Genomic DNA, 19,971 nt, shown 5'->3' on the forward strand with positions numbered 1-19,971 from the left:
TTATTAGGTCCCTAAAAATGATTAAGTTATAGTGATAACTAAGTCATAGCCTCTCATTAAGTGAGTGATAATGAGTCCATTAGTTTAATAATCACTGGAGGCCCAAAGGCCTGGTGCCTATTGACAAATGGAATTATCATTCATAATATGATCATTTGGTTGAGTCTTTCTGCTGGTGGTCAGGTTGGCCGACCAAAGTCGGGCCTGATCATTTATTGGTTAGATTCACCAAATCAAGTCATGTTAATGGTTGGACCTAATCAGATCTTTTCAGTGGAGGCCAAAGCCTACTGATTAGGTTCTGGGGCAAAATTAATTACTAGAAGTTGTTTAGAGAAACAACTGGTTATGAACCTACCCATAGATGCACATGGGTTGACCAACCAAAGTTGGGCTCGTGTGTAGTTTGTGTGGATTCTAGTACCCACTAAGGAATTAAAGTATTCTTCGAATTGGAGGTTGAGGCTACCAGTTCGTAAAAATACTGAGCAAAACTTTAGACTAAAGTCCAAGTCTTTAGTATTAATAATTTATATACTAATAAAGGTCTGGTTTTTCTTTATGCAGCTATGGCCACTACCCTGTCACTCCGGTCATTATTAGATAATGACAAGCTCATGGGACCTAATTTGATAGCTGGTATCGAAAATTAAAAATCATCCTTGAGCATGAATGGATCCTTTATGTAGTAACAGATTCGACACCTGAGGAGCCAGCCTCGAATGCTAGAGGGATGGTCCGAGATACTTATCAAAAATGACTCAACGATCGTACCATCATTCGGTGCATAATGCTAGCGGCAATAAATGATGAGTTCAGCCATAGGTTCGAGAACGCCCAGCCGTAGGAGATGCTTCAAATGTTGAACGACTCCTTTGGCACGTTTGACGACATTGAAAGGCACAAAACTAGTTGTGCCATTTTCAATGCTCGGATGAGGGATGGGGCCTCAGTCACTGATCATGTACTGTACATGATCGAAATGATTGAGTGCCTAAGTAAACTGGGCTTTCTCTTGCATGAGCAGCTCGGTAAGGATGCGATCCTTAATTCTTTGCCCAAGTCCTTCCTCCCCTTTCTTACTCATTTTCGGATGACAAAGCCTGCAGTGAACTACCACAGCTTGTTGGGGTTGCTGCGGAACTTTAAAAAGGACCACCAGCTCCATAAGGAGTTGGTGAATGTTGTGGGAGGATCTTCTTCTGGTCGTCGACCCTTTAAGAAAGAGAAGAAAAACAAGAAGAAGAAGAATAAGAAGGTGCAGCCGCATGCAGGAACGTCTGCACAGGGTCAAACCAGGAAGCACAAGCTTGATCAGAGCCAGGCAGAGTGCTTCTTTTGCAAGAAGTAGGGGCACTGGAAGAGGAATTGTCCTCTATACATTGCCTCTCTGGACCCAAACAGGCTGAAGAAGAAGCAAGGTAATTATATGAGAACACCTTGCAACTTTTTCATTTGTGATACTACTGCCTGGGTATTGGATATCAAAAGCTCTTATCATATCTGTAATTCGATGTAGGGTTTGTAGATCAGTAGGAGATTTGATGAAGGCGAGAGGTTCCTGAACGTTGGAGATGGAAGCAAAGTTTCAGTTCTAGCTTTAGAAATCATGAACCTTGTAATTAACTCTCGTAATGTAATTCTGAGTGAATGTCACTATTGTCCAAGTTTTTTATTAAAATATTATTTCGGTAGGCCTTTTGGCCATGTACAGTTATGAATTTTTAATAAAAAAAATATTTATAATATCATTTTGAATGGTGTTACAATATTTGTTGGACAACTAAATAATGAAATTTACTTACTATCATAGCCTGTTAATATGGTTCAAACCTCTGATAAACATCCTAGAATGGATAATATGTCAGAAGTCTACCTTTGGCACTGTAGGCTAGGTCATATCAATAAGAATAGGATAAATAGGTTGGCTCAAGAAGAAATTCTTGAAGTTGGTGATTGTGAATCACTTCCAACCTGTGAGTCCTGTCTTCTTGGAAAGATGATCAAATCACCTTTTACTGGAAAAGGTGAGCGAGCCAGTGAACTCTTGGGTCTGATACATTCTGATGTATGTGGACCCATGAGCTCAAGTGCAAGAGGTGGATATTTCTACTTCATAACCTTCACAGACGACCTATCGAGGTATGGATATGTCTACTTAATGAAGCATAAGTCAGAGTCATTTGAAATGTTCAAACTATTCCGAAATGAGGTAGAAAAATAAACTGGAAAGTGTATTAAAACTCTTTGATCTGATCGAGGAGGTGAATATCTTTCCAATGAATTTCTGACATATCTTGGGGAGAATGGGATTCTCTCTCAGTGGACACCTCCTGGAATACCACAGCATAATGGTGTGTCTGAAAGGAGGAATCAGACCTTGTTGGACATGGTTCGATCCATGATGGGGTTTGCTAGTCTGCCGATCTCCCTCTGGGGAAATGTGCTCGAATCGGCTTGTTACCTTCTAAATAGGGTTTCAAGTAAGTCTGTAACCAAAATGTCTTATGAGATATGGATAGGATGTAAGCCAGTACTCTCGCACCTTAGAGTTTGGGGGTGTCCGACTTATGTTAAACATTTAATTACGGACAAGCTTGGACCTAGGTCTGACAAGTGTTATTTCATAGGGTACCCAAAAGAGACCAAAGGGTATTATTTCTACCTAGCTGATGAGCAAAAGATGTTTGTCATCCTTAAGGCAATCCTTTTGGAAAAGGAGTTCCTTAGTGAAGGGACTGTTACCTCTAAGGTCGAACTTGAGGAAGTTCGACAGCTGAAAAAATCGACACAAGTTGCTGAACCTGAACCGAATTTGGTTAGATCAGATCCGGAGCCTATTGTTCCTGCACCCTTAAGGCGGTCTGGTAGAGTACCATGTCAACCGGACAGATACTATGGTTTCTTGGTCTGAGATGGCGATCCTATCGAACTTGATAAAAATGATGAGGATCCGATCACCTACATGGATGCAATACAGAGACCTGACTCTGAGAAATGGCTAGAGGCCATGAAATCCGAAATGGAGTCCATGAAGGTCAATGATGTGTGGACATTGGTTGACCCACCCGAAGGAGTAAAACCTATGGGGTGTAAGTGGGTCTTCAAGAGGAAAAGGGGTGCAGACAGAAAGGTGGAGACCTATAAAGCCCGTCTGGTTGCCAAGGGATATCGTTAACGTTATGGTATAAACTATGACGAGATATTTTCTCCTGTGACAATGCTTAAATCCATTTAGATTATGCTTGCGATAGCTGCCCATCTGGACTATGAAATCTGATAGATGGATGTGAAGATAGCTTTCCAAAATGGAGAGCTGGACGAAGAGGTGTATATAATACAACCTGAAGGGTTCACATCCACAGATGAATCTAAGGTGTGCAGGCTATAGAGGTCCATTTATGGACTTAAGCAGGCATCCCAGAGTTGGAACATATGTTTTGATAGGATGATCAAGATGTATGGCTTCTTTAAGAATGGAGAAGAGTCCTGCATTTATAAGTGGACTAATAGTCCAGTAGTGGTATTTCTTGTATTGTATGTGGATGATATTTTCTTAATCGAAAATGATGTTCCTGCATTACAAGGAATAAAAATTTGATTGTCGACACAGTTCTCCATGAAGGATCTAGGAGAAGCTACCTACATCCTAGGGATGAGGATCTATTGGGATAGATCTAAAAGGTTGCTTGGCTTATCTCAGTCCACGTACATTGATACCATGCTGAAGAGGTTCAGCATCGAGAATTTCAAGAAAGGCTATCTACCGATAGGCCATAGAATTTCTCTCTCGAAGAGGGATTGTCCGACTGAAGTGAAATTTTAGTGCAAGGGTAAAATGGTAATTTTAAATTTTTTTTAAAATTACTATTTTACAGCAAAAATTATTAATTAATCTAATTAATTAATATGTATAAATCCTACACAAGGATCTAAATATGATATATACATAGCATGCATTTAAATTTGAAATTCAAACTTCTATAGTAAACATTTTACTATTATGTGTTCAGAACACATTACCTTTGTGCGGATAGTCGATCGTCGCAATCTGATCACCATCGAGAGGATCTAATCATCGCAATGCAGCCACATAGTATGCCTAGCCTCTGCGGATCGTCCACACGAAGCTTCCAGTCTGATCGGCTCCTCACGAATGCTAGTTCATGGCAGAATCCTTTAGACGGTCGATGTTGATCGAACTCCTTCGATCTTGATCTATCGACTCTTCAGACACTCTGGATCATCAACAGAGGTGCTTGAGAGGTTGATGAATCTTTCTCTGAGATCTAGTGGGCTCATGACACTCATAGCTCACTTTCTCACTTTCCGAACCCTAGGCAGTAACCCTAGGGTACACACAGAAAACCCTGCGCCCACTCTCTTTCTTTTCTTTCCTCTCAAAATTTTTAAACTTTTCAAATTCATGCAGAAAGCTTCCTCACGCCCACTTTTCTTTCTCAGAAATCTCATACACATGCCCCACCTTCTTATCTCTTTTAAAACAATGCAAGACGCATCTTAAACGCATGAGAGGATAAAGCTAGGTGGTTGCTCATTTGAATTCAAATCAAATTTGAATTCAAATGCCAACCAGCCCATCCTTATCCACTCTTGGCATGAGAAGAGAAGGGCATGGGCTCTCTTGTGCATGAAGATTTTACATGAGAAACTCTTTCTCGTGTAGAAAAAGTGGCACACAAGATAAGGTGTGGCGCATGGAGTTGGTTGCCCATTCAAATTCAAACTTCATTTGAATTTGAATGGCCAACCAATCATCTTTATCCATCCAAATGGCACACAAATGGAGGGGCGTGGAAGGCTTCTGTGTGGGAGAGAATTCATGAGAAGTTTTTCTCATGAATTCAAATGGGTGCAGATGAGTGAGGTGGCACAGGGAGAGAATTCAAAAGGTGGTTTCAACCTAATTGAGCCAACCTAATCAAAATAGGTTAGACACAATTAGACTAAGTTAAACCCAACTTAATTAGACTTAATTAGGCTTAATAAAATTCTAATCAAATCAAAAATTGACTAAGCCCAACCCCTGATCAGATCAGGAACCAAACCACCTTGGCGATTAGGTCAACACTTAACCTAATCGGGTCAAACCCAACTGAATCCAATTCAATTGGACTTGATCCAAAAATAATTACTCAATCAAATTGAGTTAATTAGTGATCAAATCACTAACTAAATCTTTCATAAATACTGAGTCCAAATCCAATGGGCAATCGAGCATCAAAGTCCATCGATATGAAAACCTGATCAAAAAGTCCCAAACCAGTGGGACTCTTAACCCCGGTACCCAAAATGTGTGGTACTCGTGATTAGAGAATCTTGATTCTCGATCACAGAGTCTCAGACATGTAGGACTCTTCATCAGCCATCAGATCAGATTGGAACCTCTAATGTGTGTGACCCCGCAGGTTCGAACCTAAGCTGGTAGCATAGGAATCAATTCCTGTATTAATCGAAGTGACCATCTAACAATGAAACCCGACGTCTGGATAGGTCGAATAGTCGCAATCGCAACACTCAGAACCTACATGAATATGGTTACTGTATAATTCATCCCTTTTGACCCCTATGTTTAAGATGACTCAGGATTAAATTGTCAACCCTGATTAGATCATCCGAATCGTGCTAAACTCAAACAGTCCTGTGACTCCTCACTAGGACTACGCTGGCCAAGGTTTTGCTAAATTGAAACACGACTGTACACAGCTCTTGAACTGGAGTGGTCAATCCCATCTTGACACATGCACCGACAAGTCAAGTACTTGACTACACCCAGCATTCTTCCGTCACTGAATTAGAAATTCAGGTAGTCCAGTGCCTAAGTGTAGTGAATTGCTTGCAAGTCACCGTGGCAGTCTCAGGTCGGAGAGACAGTTATACCCATATCCCATCGGAGCAAATATTGACAGCAGAAAAAGCTTCAGAGTCGATCACATTCAGTGCAGATGTACCCTTACATCTCACCTGTATGCCATACCAGTATCTCCACACTCCTTGGTTAAGAGGACAACCAACCCATATGGCACACAATGACCTATGCTTGATAAATATTGTTATCCTTGGTAACAACATATCATTTGATCGTGAACAAGTTTAAGGACTAAATGATAAATCCTTCTTTGTCGAGTCTAAATAGTCCTAAGGACTTCACCACAACACAGGAGTTTATTAGAAGATGAAACAATTTGTGATGAAAATATCAAAATAATTTTTATTTATTTATAATTTATATACTAATACAAGAATGAGTACAACCGTCAATAGACTGACGATTGGCTTTGGGATACTATTTCCAACAATCTCCCACTTGGCCTAAAGCCAATCGGTGCAGTATCTAATACCCATCTTCGACTTGAAGTCATCGAACTCCTTCACCGAAATGGCTTTAGTGAATGGGTCGGTCAGGTTCTCCTTTCCGTCGATCTTCTGAAGGTCGACGCATCTCGATCCATGATTTTCCAGATGAGATGGTAGCGGTGCAGAATATGCTTCGTCCGCTGGTGTGTCTTCGATTCCTTCGCCTGAGCAATGGCTCCAGAGCTGTCACAGTAGAGCAAAATTGGACCAACGAGGGAGGGTGCTACTCCAAGCTCGGTGATGAATTTCCTCAACCACACCGCTTCTTTGGCAGCATCTGATGCAGCGACATACTCCACCTCGCAAACTGAATCAACCACTGTGTGCTGCTTGGAACTCTTCCAGTAGATAGCCCCACCATTAAGGATAAAAATAAATCCCGACACACTCTTGCTGTCATCATGATCAGACTAAAAACTAGAGTCTGTAAACCCTATAAGTCTCAAGTTCGATTCACCATAAATAAGCCACTGATCCTTAGTATTTCTTAAATACTTCAGGATGGTTTTAACAACCTTCCAGTGATTCTCCCTTGGATCAGATTGGTATCTACTCACTACCCCTAGTGAGTATGCCACATCTGGTTGTGTACACGTCATGGCGTACATGATAGATCCCACTGCCGAAGCATATGAAATTCTACCCATACGCTCTCTCTTTTGAGGTGTTGTCGGACAATCCCTTTTCGAGAAAAAAATTTCATGGTCTATCGGTAGATAGCCTTTCTTGGAATTCTCCATGCTGAACCTCTTCAGCATAGTATCAATGTACGTGGATTGGGATAAGCCAAGCAACCTTTTAGATCTATCTCTATAGATCCTCATCCCTAGGATGTAGGAAGCTTCTCCCAGATCCTTCATGGAGAACTGTGACGACAGCCAAATCTTTATTCCCTGTAATGCAGGGACATCATTCTCGATTAAGAGAATATCATCCACATACAATACAAAAAATACCACTACTAGACCATTAGCCCACTTATAAATGCAGGGCTCTTCTCCGTTCTTAACGAAGCTATACATCTTAATCGTCCTATCAAAACGTATGTTCCAACTCTAGGATTCCTGCTTAAGTCCATAAATGGACCTCTGTAGCCTGCACACCTTAGACTCATTTGTGGATGTGAATCCTTCAGGTTGTATCATATACACCTTTTCGTCTAGCTCTCTATTTAGAAAAGTTATCTTCACATCCATCTGCCAGATTTCATAGTCCAAATGGACAGCTATCACAAGCATAATCCGAATGGATTTGAGCATTGCCACAGGAGAAAATATCTCGTCATAGTTTATACCATAACGTTGATGATATCCCTTGGCAACCAGACGGGCTTTATAGGTCTCCACCTTTCCATCTGCACCCCTCTTCCTCTTGAAGACCCACTTACACCCTATGGGTTTTACTCCTTTGGGTAGGTCAACCAATGTCCGCACATCGTTGACCTTCATGGACTCCATTTTGAATTTTATGGCCTCTAGCTATTTCTCAGAGTCAGGTCTCTGCATTGCATCCATGTAGGTGATCGGATTCTCATCGTTTTCATCAAGTTCAACAGGATCACCATCTCGAACCAAGAAACCATAGTATCTATCCAGTTGACGTGGTACTCTACCAGACTGCCTTAAGGGTGCAGGAACAATGGGCTCCAGATTTGATCTAACCAAATCTGGTTCAGGTTCAGCTACTTGTGTCAGTTTTTTCACCTGTCAAACTTCCTCAAGTTTGACCTTAGAGGCAACAGTCCCTTCACCAAAGAACTTCTTTTCCAAAAAGATTGCCTTAAGGCTGACAAACACATTTTGTTCATCAGCTTGGTAGAAATAATACCCTTTGATCTCTTTTGGGTACCCTATGAAATAACACTTGTCAGACCTAGGTCCAAGCTTGTCTGTAATTAAACATTTAACATAAGCCGAACACCCCCAAACCCTAACGTGCGAGAGTACTGGCCTACATCCTATCCATATCTCATATGGTATTTTTGTTACAGACTTACTCAGAACCCTATTTAGAAGGTAACAAGCTGATTCGAGCGCATATCCCCAGAGGGAGATCGGCAGACAAGCAAACCCCATCATGGATCGAACCATGTCCAACAAAGTCCGATTCCTCCTTTCAGATACACCATTATGCTGTGGTGTTCCAGGAGGAGTCCACTGAGAGAGAATCCCATTCTCCCAAGATATGTCAGAAACTCATTGGAAAGGTATTCACCTCCTCGATCAGATCGAAGAGTTTTAATACACTTCTCAGTTTATTTTTCTACCTCATTTCAGAATAGTTTGAATATTTTAAACGACTCCGACTTATGCTTCATTAAGTAGACATACCCATACCTCGATAGATCGTCTGTGAAGGTTATGAAGTAGAAATATCCACCTCTTGCACTTGAGCTCAGGGTCCACATACATCAGAATGTATCAGACCTAAGAGTTCACTGGCTCGCTCATCTTTTCCAATAAAAGGTGACTTGGTCATCTTCCCAAGAAGACAGGACTCACAGGTTGGAAGTGATTCACAATCACCAACTTCAAGAATTTCTTCTTGAGCCAACCTGTTTATTCGGTTCTTATTGATATGACCTAGCCTACAATGTCAAAGGTAGACTTCTAATACATTATCTATTCTAGGGATTTATCAGAGGTTTGAACCACATTAACAGGCTGTGATAGTAAGTAAATTCCATTATTTAGTTATCCAACAAATATTGTAACACCATTCAAAATGATATTGTAAATAGTTTTTTTTATTAAAAATTCATAACCGTACATGGCCAAAAAGCCTACAAAAATAATATTTAATAAAAAGCTTGGACAATAGTGACATTCACTCAAAATTATATTACGAGAATTGATTACAAGACTCATGATTCCTAAAGCTAGAACTGAAACTTTGCTTCCATCTCCAACGTTCAGGAACCTCTCACCTTCATCAAATCTCCTACTGACCTGCAGACCCTGCATCAAATTACAAATATGATAAGGACTTTCGGTATCTAATACCCAGGCAGTAGTATCACAAATGAAAAAGTTGCAAGGTGTTATCATATAATTACCTTGCTTCATCTGCGGCCTGTTCGGATCCAGGGAGACAATGTATAGAGGACAGTTCCTCTTCCAGTGCCCCTGCTTCTTGCAAAAGAAGCACTCCGCCTGGCTCTGGTCGGGCTTGCGCTTCTTGGTCTGACCCTGTGCTGACGTCCCAGCATGTGGCTGCACCTTCTTATTCTTCTTCTTCTTGTTCTTCTTTCCTTTCTTAAAGGGTCGACGACCAGAAGAAGATCCTCCCACAACATTCACCAACTCTTTTTGGAGCTGGTGGTCCTTCTCAAAGTTCTGCAGCAACCCCAATAAGCCGTGATAGTTCACTGCAGGCTTTGTCATTCGAAAATGAGAAGGAAGGGGAGAAAGGATTTGGGCAAAGAATTAAGGATCGCATCCTTACCGAGCTGCTCGTGCAAGGGAAAGCCCAGTTTACTTAGGCACCAATCATTTTGATCATGTACAGTACATGATCGGTGACTGAGGCCCCATCCCTCATCTGAGCATTAAAAATGGCACAACTAGTTTTATACCTTTCAACATCGTCAGGCGTGCCAAAGGAGTCGTTCAACATTTGAAGTATCTCCTACGGCTAGGCATTCTCGAACCTGCGGCTGAACTCATCATTCATTGCCGCCAGCATTATGCACCGAATGGTGGTGCAGTCGTTGAGCCACTTCTGGTAAGTATCTCGGACCATCCCTCTAGCATTCGGGGCTGGTTCCTTAAGTGCCAGATCCGTTACTACATAAAGGATCCGCTCATGCTCAAGGATGATTTTTAATTTTCGATATCAGCTATCAAAATTAGATCCCATGAGCTTGTCATTATCTAATAATGACCGGAGTGACAGGGTAGTGGCCATAGCTACATAAAGGAAAATCAGACCTCTATTAGTATATATAAATTATTAATACTAAAGACTTGGACTTTAGTCTAAAGTTTCTCCCAATATTTTTACAAACTGGTAGCCTCAACCTCCAATTCGAGGAATTACTTTAATTCCTTAGTGGGTACTAGAATCCACACAGACCACACACGAGCCCAACTTTGGTTGGTCAACCCATGTGCATCTATGGATAGGTTCATAACCAGTTGTTTCTCTAAACAACTTCTAGTAATTAATTTTGCTCCAAAACCTAATCAATAGGCTTTGGCCTCCATTGAAAAGATCTGGTTAGGTCCAACCATTAACATGATTAGATTTGGTGAATCGGATCAATAAATGATCAGGCCCGACTTTGGCTGGCCAACCTGACCACCATCAGAAAGACTCAACCAAATTATCGTACTATGAATGATAATTCCATTAGTCAATAAGCACCAGGCCTTTGGGCCTCCAATGATTATTAAACTAATAGACTCATTATCACTCACTTAATGGGAGGCTATGACTTAGTTATCACTATAACTTAATCATTTTAGGGACCCAATAATTTTTGAAGATTTTATTAAAGGATAGAAGAGAAGAAATTAACCAGCTAATTTCAATCCTCCCACTGACTTCACCAAGTCAGATTAAAAAAGATTTAATTAAAGTCAGCATTAGGAGCACCTAAATCAGTCACACTGATTTACCTAATGACATGGGTGAGCCCTAATCACCAAGTGATCTAATCAAAACCTAACTCACCAGGTTGACCAGGTAAGTGAGATCAGTGGTGAGGATATGCCATTAACTCGTTAGAGATCGAATCAATGCAAGCAACTCACTATGCTTTAGTGCTGGACTGCCTGTATTTTTCATATAGGTTCGAAAGATTTTTGGGTACAGTCAAGTACTTGTGAAGTCAATGTGTGAGTCAAGATGAGATTGACTACTCCTGATTAACTTTAGAAGAGAATGTCTCACTGTGTTTCAATTTAGCAAAATTTAAGCCTGGGTAATCCTCGTGAGGAGTCACGAGATTTGCAAAATTTTGAGACACAATAGAAATAACTTATATGAGTGATTGACAGCATACTCGAAGTCATTTTGAGCATTATTGGTCAAAAAGATGAATTATATGATAACCATGGGTCAGGATTCTTAGAATGTTGCTTTATACACATTCGACCTATCTGGATGTCGGAAACCATTGCTAGATGGTTACTTCGACTGGTACAGAAATTGGTTTCTATACTATCAACTTAGGTTCAACCTATAGAGTCACAAACATAAGAGGTTGTAACCTAATCAGATGGTTAATCGATGATTGAGAATCATTCTTAGGTTAAACAATCAATGTGATTGACGTTTGACCTAATGCAAGTGTTGCAGGAGGATCGATTAGCAATTGGATTGCTAATTGGCTCAATCTGATTGAGCAATTAGACTGAGATCAAGTCTAATTGAATTTGATTCAATTAGAATTAGTTTGAATTTAATTGAATTAAGTCTAATTGATTTATTGGATAAGCCAATTACAAGGGAGAACAAGTCCCTGTTCGACTAGGACTTGCATGCACCTAATTCCTAATTAAGTTAGGATTTAAATCAGAATTAAATATGGTTTAATCTAATTTAATTAGACTCTTAGTTAGAGTAGGATCACCATTAATTAGATTGTAATTAATTTGGATTGGGTTCAAAGTATTTGACCTAATCTACATAAGAATCCTAGTTAGACTAGGATTCCATATCATCTCTTGTGCCACCTAAGAAATCTCAAGCCCATGCCCACTAATTAATTTCTAGATATTTTTCTATGATATCTACATGAAAGGAATATTATCTCACACTACTTATTCTAAAAATTTGAATCAGATTTGATTTGATTCAATGTGGAAAGTAATTTGGTTACTTATGGAAAGTGGTTTAGGGTTTTTCTTTTTTTGAAAGAGTCCCTCTTCACAAGGACTCTTCTCTCCTCTCTTGTGCCAACTTTCCCCAAGCCTATCCTATTATTTTGTCACCCCTTTTGTGGTTATTTTCATGCTCTCCACGAAATTAATGAGGGAGGGGGCGTCCAAGGGTTGGACGCCCCATAAGTTTCTTGTTTAACTAGGACTCTTGACCTTATCTACCTCTTATATTGTTGCCGCCCCATATGAGAAGATATAGGAGTCTAAAATCTGTAGTTTTTTGATAGAAAAACCAAAGGAGAAAGAGGATGGCATGGGTGGTTTGAGGTGCCAAGATCCTTGGAGAAGAGTCTTCAATCAAGAGATCAAAGGTTGATGTCTTGTAGAAATAAAAATGTAAGAGAAAAGATTGTTTTCTCTTATTGTTTTCTTTTAGATTATTCTCTCTTTATTTTATATTTTTATATGATAAAAATTTGAAAGAGAAAGAGAGAAGGTGTGGTGAATTTATGCTTCAATTAGTTAGGGCACGGTGATCTAATTTTGGATATGATCTGATCATGTTCTGATGAGAGAAGAAGAAGAAAAGTAGGTCTTCTCTTAAGGTTTCTTTTAGAATCTTTCTTTTCCATAAATCATGAGATTTTTCTATGAAAAAAATCTGATATCATAAGGTCTGGAAGTTAAGGAACAATCTAGTGAAGAAGGTCTTCTCATGTCCTAGCATAGAGATGTTCTCAGGACATCAATCGTTGATGTACTAAAAGAGAAGATCTGTCTTCTCTTAGGACCTTTCTCTTTTACATATTATTTCTGATTTTAGGGAGGTCAAAAGATTTCACTTCTCTCTTATTCCTCCTCATATTCTTCATCTCTTAGAATGTTCAAGAGATTCGAAGAATATTTTTAGATTAACCATCCGGAGGGATCTGCAAGAAGCTAGCACTTCGAGCGGATCTTCGTTCGACGAACCTTCGATTTTGTTGTAGCCTTGTGTGGATCACCTATAAAGATCGGACGTATGTGCGGCTCCAAAGGCAACAAAGAAAATCAACCATGGAGTTCTCGACCTGCACCAAGGTAAAAGATCTGATCTCTTCTCTTATCTAGATGTGATCTAAGTTTTAGATCTAAAACTATTTCAGATCTAGGGTATTGATTTGATCAATACCAAAGTTTTTATTTTTTTGATTTATAAATGCAATATGACATGTTATAGGTCCTTATTGTAGAGTTTAGTAATTTAATTACATGCATTTGTAGATTAAATTATTTAATTTACATGTTCTGCTATGTTATATTTCAAAAATATTTTGAAATTCATGCATGAAATCCTACACCTTTTCCAACAATACCTAGACACTCCATCCGAAGAGTATTACATCATATAATTTGAGTAGATGAAGAGTAGATGCAGAGATTATCTGGAGGGTGATGACTAGTGTCATGACCTCTATTTGAGGAGAGCTTCAGAGATTCGCAACATAGATTAGGAGGGCTACTTCCTCTACTGCTTCACTTCAAAATACTCATGATCAATTTATTCAGCCACATGGGGAGAGCAGAAAACCCTCATCATCTGCCCAGCTTGGGCAATCCTCCTAGGAGCTACTCACAACTTTAAGATGCTAGGTCTCCTTCTCTAGAGCTTTAGCAATCCTGAGCCATCTTTTTTTGTCTTCTTGTAATTGAATAGTTTTTTGTGTTATATTATATTCTTGTAAATGAATGTTAGTATTCATGAAAATATGAACTTTTTCTTTAATGAATGAGCCTTTGATCAATAGATGACATGTTATGCATATTTTTTCTTATGTTAAATTTTATTCTTTGAAATAATGACAAAAAGGGGGAGAAAAGATGGTTATAAAAAGAAAAGTGAAAATTAGCTAAAATTATAAGAAAAAGAGGGAGTATTGAATATTTTTGAATCTTGAAATTGCATAACTCCATGATTTTAAGACAAAGGGGGAGCATTGTAAATTTTGAATCTTTTATTGGTAACATAATTTTTGTTTTGGAATCATGGATCATTGCTAGCTAAATTGTCTTAAATGCATGTTCAGTTTCTTGGTATCAAGCTATCAAGAATCAAACCAAACATGCTTGAAGAAGATCTTGAGTCAACCCCAAGATACAATAAGTCAGCCTCAACAGGATAGGAGCTAACTCTAGCAGGACACAAGTCAACCCTGAAAGAAAAGTACTCTATAAGCCAATCGCAAGTGTGTTGTGATAGGACTTTCTTTACAATTTTCCAACTCATGAAATGATATTTATTATTATTTAAGGTATTGATTCATCATATTAGCTGCATCTTATTATGTCTAAGATTATGATGAATCCCAAAGATTAGGATAATGATTTTAGGAGACATGAATTAGTCATGCTAGTGAGATCTAAAATTTTAAAATCTTAATATTAAATATTCCAGGTCATAGGAGCATTGAGTCAGGGATCAATATTTCGGATAGACTCGTACATCCTATGTATGCTCAATAGAGAGGGTGGCAGATCTCACTAGCTACTTGTGTGAGACACTAATACAAGGATATGGATGCTCATTTGAGAAATTAGTCCACTGAATTGACTCGATGAAAGAGAACATCTTATGGAAGTCTTATTTGCATGTCAAAGATGGTTCTCTAAGTGGGAGTTGTGCAAGTGATCCTTAGACCTGAAACCATCATGGAATCTTATGCACATAAATCCATATTTTGGTTCATACTCAGGTATAGCATTAAGACATGTATGGGATGTTTTGGATATGGTGGAGTGTGTATGAAAGTTGTGAATAGGTCAATATGGAATTGATCACTCTTAGTAAGAAGAGATCGCATCCTGTGTATTCTCAATTCGAGATGACTCAAAAAAGTTTTTTGACCAAAAACAAGAAGGAGATTAGAAAGAGTTTCTAATACTTCTTCATTGGAGTCATCATTAGTTAATTGAGAATCGATATGAATATGTATTTGAGTTTGACATGATTCCAAACTCATGAACATATTCAGGGTGCAAGGATGATCGAAGGATTGAATTACACGGTAATTTATCACTGAATAGTATATTTGATATTTTTATCAAATTTTATATCTTCTGAATAGTCATGATATATTTCTAGATATCAATCTGAACTTGTAAATTTTTATTGAATTAAAAAGTTTAATTCAATTGCCAATTAGAAAGGATTCTAATTGTTGAGCTCGAGTTAGCTCGATTGGACCTAAATCGATTAGATTGAAATCTAATCAAATTTGATCAACTTATATCCAGACCTACTACTGGCTAGATATAAAACCCAATAGGTCACACATATATAAAAATTGACTAAAGACCTTTTGAAAAAGATTTATTGGAATTTTGGATTCAATCAGGGTTTCGGTAAGCATGCTAGCACATGTGGAAACCCTTGCTCCTTTGGAGATCAATTTGGTCCCATCCCTTGCTAATTAGCTAGTCCAATTTGGTAAAAATTTGGGTCAGGTCATGATACCTAGAAGCAATCCAAATTGGGGCACCACATCCCATGTTAACACCAAATATGAAGAGTCCAAGTTGTGGTAGACTCTTGGTGTAAAACAAGTTCTGCCTACAATTGTTGGCATGGATAGAAGAAAAAATTTATTTTTTATGGGATTAAATTATGTGTGATAGCTCATATCACCCTCCATCCTCTGGTGCATATCTCAAAGTATCAGATATATTTTTTTTGAAATTTATGGGATAGAGAAAAAATTAGAAAAAGAAGGATGTCTCATGCGTGCGCGCAAAAGCGTCACTTCTCTCTATGATTTGGACAGTCCTTATCCCTATCAAATACTTTTAGATTAGAAAAATTTTTAGTTATAACATTATAAATTTGATACTCTATTTTTTTTAATTTTTTTGGAATTTTTTCAAACTTATCTGGGTGCCAAACAGATGCCATAAGTTCATCCTAATGTCTGCACGCATGGTGATCAGCACTCACATGAAGAGGTACGAGGATAGCATCCTTCCATAAGAATTTTATTAATATTTTAAATTTTCTAAAATTTAGATTGAATCTTCAATCCACATGAATTTTTGAGGATTTTTTTGATTTGAGAAGGAATGTGAAAACATTCCTTCTTTGGTTGTATGCGCGCAGACCAGGGTGCTATTGACGTATCATGGATAAGAGTCCTTCTACTAGAAGGAACTCTTATCTCTGATAACCAGATCAGATATGCCTTTTGGATAAAGCATGTCCCTCTCTTTGGCATCCCTCTAGTGGCTATAAATAGGCTAGAGCATTGGGTATCCAATGAATCTAAGAGGAATTTCTAATTTCTCTCCCATTTCTCTCCTTTCTTTCTTACAACCTATCTTAGTTTTTAGGACAAGGCTTTGGGATTTAAGACAAAGCCTTATCTGGTCCTAACAAGGGTTGTAAGGGTCCTGAAGAAAGAGAATCATAAGTTCAGAGAAGGTTCTAAGAGGATGAGATCAGGTTCTTGAAGAAACTTGACTGGTATGAGGCTAGTCGAGTTCTAGGGGTTAGAACTCTTGAAGCAAGGTGAAGAAGGAGCATTGTCTTTGGTTTAATTTTTATGTGAATCACCATTGATTTAAGTCATTTAAAGCAGAAAATTATATTTAATTTATTTTATTTATTAAAAATTTGATGTTTCTTTTTATTTTTACAGGAAAGATGATCGCCGATACAAAGAGTTCAATTCATAGATCAAAAAGACTCAAGTTTGAAGAAATTTGGACTTAAAATAAAATTAAAATAAAAGAAGGATGCATATGGTATTATAGAAAATGAAGATACTATGCAAGAAATCCAAAAAGATATAGATGTCATTGTGAAGAAACAAAAGTTTCTTTTTAGAATATGGAAAAGCTTGTTTCACGTGGAATTCTCTCCTGGGCGCGCGAGTGGACGTGGCGTGAGCTCATGGGCGCGCAGGTGAGCGCGGACGTGGGCGGACGGACGCGTGAGGGGTGGATGCGGGGAGGACGCGGCGTGGATGCGGCATCACGCGGGTGTGGGCGCGCGGCAGACGGGTTCGCAAGGAATTTTTGATGGCGGTCAAACAGATGCTTATTAAAGAAAAAAATAATATTTAAAATATTTTGAAAGGAAAGATTTGTATTTTCTTTAGTCCCACATCGAAAAATCATGTAAAACTCCTCCCTCCTAATATCTATAAAAAGGCTTTTGTACTCCCATTAGAGGGAGAGCCCAGAAATTCTTCTAGAGCCTTGCATAGAGGAATAGAAAGGGACTACTTCATGAGCAGCTAGGCTAGTAGTCTCGGGAGTGGAGAAGAAATTTTGTAACGACACAGAGATGGTTTATTGTTCTAAACTTTTCTGTATTTCTTTATATGCAATAAAGATTATGCTTTTTATTTAAATTGTCATGAGTTCTTTATTTGCTCTCCTTTATATATTTTTATTTATGCTTTCTTGTTAGATTAATATTAGGAACAACTTTTACTTTCTGGAGACGCGCCGTGATCTACGGATACGGGGCGTACCGAGGAAAGAAGAGTTATTTATCTAATACTTTCCGGAGATGCACTGTGATCTATGGGTACGGAGTGCACCGAGAAAAGATAGGTATTTTTCCTAAGATTAATCGCATCCATTTAATTAAAAAAAAAGAGATACAACTCTGCTAGTGCAAAGTAATTCAAAACTCCCGAGCTCTTTATTTTCTAATTACCTCAATTTTAAGATAATTTATTTTCTAAATCAAAAATAATGTTTCTTTCTTTTATCTTGCAATCTCAACTTAGCCCAAGGTCTCTGAGGATACGATCTCGACTCATCCTACCTACGTAGTGAATAGAGTTATTTTTGGTGCTATCAACGACTACGCATCAAATTTTGGCACCGTTGCCAGAGATCTTGGTACGGTTGAATTAAAAAAAATTGAGAAAAAAAAATTTTTTTTTTTTAAAATGCTTTTCAGTTTTTATTTCTCGCTTTAATTTTTTTTTTCAGTGCTTTCTAGCTAGATAATCTTATTTGCATAATTACATAATTACCTTGCATAACTAATTTACTACTTAGGAATTTTCTGCTTAGAATAATTTGCTACTTTTTATAGCCTAGTGATTTATTGTTTTTTAGACTTAACCACTTAAATTTATTTTCTTGCAAAACTAAAAAAAAATATAAAAAAAAAAGCCACTGACATTTCATAATACTTAACTAAAATAGCGTAACCCCAAATATAAAAATTTCTAACTTGATTGGACACCTTGTTTCTTTGCATTGCATCTCCATAATTAATCTTAAGGGCAATAACCCATTAACTAGATAAGGTGGGATTTGATCACCCTTCCTTGGCCCATAAATCACCCCCTTGCATTTGCATAACCTAGACCTTAATCTAAAATCAACTAGACGTCAGCCCTAGGAATTTCAAGCTCAATGGGATAAGAAAGCTCTAGAGTTGAACCAAGTGCGGATTGGTTAATTGCTCGGTGTCTAAGGCAAGTGGTTAAAGAAAGTGGTTTTCAATTGGTTCTGTTGACTGACCTGGCCAACGCAGTTGGTGTCTAAGGAAAGCAACGAGTAGGGAACCTCCGACATCTTACGCTTATCTGGTCGAGTCAGTTAGTCAGTCTTGAGCTTGGAGTGCTCAAAGGCGGTCTTGAAAGTTAGGAGCTGTCTAGATCTAAGTTAATCTTAGGATAGAGAGTTTATGATTGTTTAAGTTGATTGCAATTAACATCTAAACATTAACTAATTTCTCCCTTTTCATAGATTTAAGATTCTTAGGTTCTTCTCTTTAGATTTTCTTCATTCTTTTCTCACTTTATTATAAAAATATATACTATAAAAAGAAAAATTTTCTGTGTTTGCTTTACAGTATAATTGTAAGGTGTATGCTTGGCCGTAGATCGTTACGATCAGAAATCCAACCTTTTGATCCAAAATAGAAAGAACTTTTAGAGCCAACAGACGTAAAAATATGGACCGAAATCAGGAGAATGATCCACCCAAGCAATTGAAGGAGTACTTTACTCCTTCCACATATACCTACTCTCCTTGTATTCAAGTGCCCCCTGTGGAGGCCACTCAATATGAAATTAAGTCCAGTATAATCCAAATGTTACCTTCATTTTATGGACTTAGTAATGAGGACCCTTATAAACATCTTGAAGAATTTCTTGAGATATGCTCAATTGTCAAAATTCACAACTTCTCCGATGATGCTCTTAGGTTAAAATTATTCCCTTTTTCACTTAAGGACAAAGCCAAATACTGGCTACATACTTTGGATTCCATGACTATATCAACCTGGGACCAGCTGCAAGGAGAGTTTCTCAAGAAATATTTTCCCATAGGAAAAACTAATCAAATAAGGAAAGCCATAACTAGTTTTTCTCAATTAGATGGAGAAATGTTTCATGAAACATGAGAGAGATTAAAGGACCTTATTAGAAAATGTCCCCACCATGCTGTACCCAAGTAGCAGTTAATCCAATATTTTTATGATGGGCTCTCTGAAAGACATCGACAAATGGTCGATGCATCATGCGGTGGGACATTCATGCTGAAAAGTGAGGATGAGGCATGGCAACTATTTGAAATTTTAAGTAAAAATTTATTACATCATATATCTGCCTCTATTAGAGATAAACCCATGTTAAACCCAAAAAGAGGTGGAATATATGAAGTAGAAAATATCATAGATATCCATCAAAAGGTAGATGAACTGTCCCAAAAATTAGATCGTCTTCTAAATACTGGACAATCCCCGATTCCACCTAACCCAATCCAAGAA

The 19,971-nt window shown here is 38.2% G+C and overlaps 1 long non-coding RNA gene and 1 other non-coding gene across 3 annotated transcripts in view; one reads left to right on the forward strand and one right to left on the reverse strand.

Moving 5' to 3' along the window:
- LOC140852569 (uncharacterized) overlaps positions 1–13,856 on the forward strand; it is a 43,097-nt gene extending 29,241 nt beyond the window's left edge. The window contains exons 1-3 of one of the 2 annotated variants that reach the window (XR_012135451.1): positions 12,254–12,599; positions 13,093–13,283; positions 13,563–13,856. This is a non-coding gene — a long non-coding RNA (uncharacterized lncRNA). Of the gene's footprint in view, positions 1–12,253; positions 12,600–13,092; positions 13,284–13,562 lie in introns of those variants that run through there. The other variant, XR_012135450.1, reaches the window with a different exon arrangement.
- A 5,686-nt stretch (positions 13,857–19,542) lies between these two features.
- Positions 19,543–19,648, reverse strand: LOC140852748 (small nucleolar RNA R71). Its single transcript, XR_012135648.1, has one exon. It is a non-coding gene; the product is annotated as a small nucleolar RNA R71 (small nucleolar RNA).
- Positions 19,649–19,971: the final 323 nt, after the last annotated feature.

This window comes from Elaeis guineensis, chromosome 11 (assembly GCF_000442705.2).
Source record: "Elaeis guineensis isolate ETL-2024a chromosome 11, EG11, whole genome shotgun sequence".
Taxonomy (NCBI): Eukaryota; Viridiplantae; Streptophyta; class Magnoliopsida; order Arecales; family Arecaceae; genus Elaeis; species Elaeis guineensis.